Source organism: Seriola lalandi, unplaced genomic scaffold (assembly GCF_002814215.2).
Source record: "Seriola lalandi dorsalis isolate HSWRI2012SDOR001 ecotype SW California unplaced genomic scaffold, Sedor1 jcf7180002034743, whole genome shotgun sequence".
NCBI lineage: Eukaryota > Metazoa > Chordata > Actinopteri > Carangiformes > Carangidae > Seriola > Seriola lalandi.
In genome coordinates, this window is record NW_019505319.1 from 1 (window position 1) to 1,123 (window position 1,123).

General features: G+C 40.9%; 1 long non-coding RNA gene across 1 annotated transcript; it reads right to left on the reverse strand.

Annotated features, from left to right (window-relative positions):
* Positions 1-780: 780 nt before the first annotated feature.
* Positions 781-1,117, reverse strand: LOC147819863 (uncharacterized). Its single transcript, XR_015436131.1, has 2 exons — positions 940-1,117; positions 781-835 (listed from the first exon to the last, which is right to left on the reverse strand). It is a non-coding gene; the product is annotated as an uncharacterized LOC147819863 (long non-coding RNA).
* Positions 1,118-1,123: the final 6 nt, after the last annotated feature.

The following is a 1,123-nucleotide window of genomic DNA, read 5'->3' on the forward strand; positions in this document are numbered from 1 at the left end:
CAGTTGAAGCGTCAGTTAGAAAAAGATGTAAGTAGTTGAATTGTGAGTTAATAAGAGATGAATGCAGTTGAAGCGTCAGTTAGAAAAAGATGTAAGTAGTTGAATTGTGAGTTAATAAGAGATGAATGCAGTTGAAGCGTCAGTTAGAAAAAGATGTAAGTAGTTGAATTGTGAGTTAATAAGAGATGAATGCAGTTGAAGCGTCAGTTAGAAAAAGATGTAAGTAGTTGAATTGTGAGTTAATAAGAGATGAATGCAGTTGAAGTGTCAGTTAAAAAGAGATAAAAGCAGGTGAACTGTGAGTTAATAAGAGATGAAAGCAGTTGAAGTGTCAGTTGGGATGTAAACACTGAAAACAGACAAAGACGAAGACAAGGAAATAAAAACATTTTAAATGCCGGTGGAGGTTTAACACAAAGCAACGGAAGTGTCAGTTAGATTGAAAAAAAGCAATTTAAGTGTAATCAGTGGAAACTGTTCAGTTGTCACTTGGTATTTAAGCAGTGGCAATCCTAATAACTGTTATCTGCAAATACTGAAAACAAAATTAAATGAAAATCTTACATTGCACTTCAGCCCAGTACAACAGCATCAAACGCCTCTCTCTCCCTTCACAAACTTAGTGTTTAAGGCTGAACTGCAATTAAATCATTTGTTTGTGCATCCCTGTTTATACAGGCCGTCTCTTTTACCCACCGGCAGTTTGTCCCTTTTTGTTGCTTCAGCTGGAGTGTATACGTTCAGATACAGACAGTCCTCTGAAAGCTCTGGTACAGTGTATTGCATTGACATGGTCTTAGAAACATTCACAACTATTTCTGGATCCTGGACGCACCTGAGATAGAAAGAGATAGAAGAAGTTTGTGTCATCCAGAGACAAAAAACCGTTACTTAAATCTGATCATGCTCTTTGGTAATTCAGGTATCACCCAGCATTACATGGGGGGCTGTTGTGTGCTGTCTCTCTCCCCCTCCCAGGGCTCTACATCCTGGGGAGCAGTCAGGCGGAGGGGCCCCACGGGAGGCCGGGCGAAAGGGATTCCCAGGTATTGCTTCACCCTCCTCTCTGTGCCTGTCACGGTCACATATTCCCCTCTGATTCGACCATTTTTCAGCGAGACCA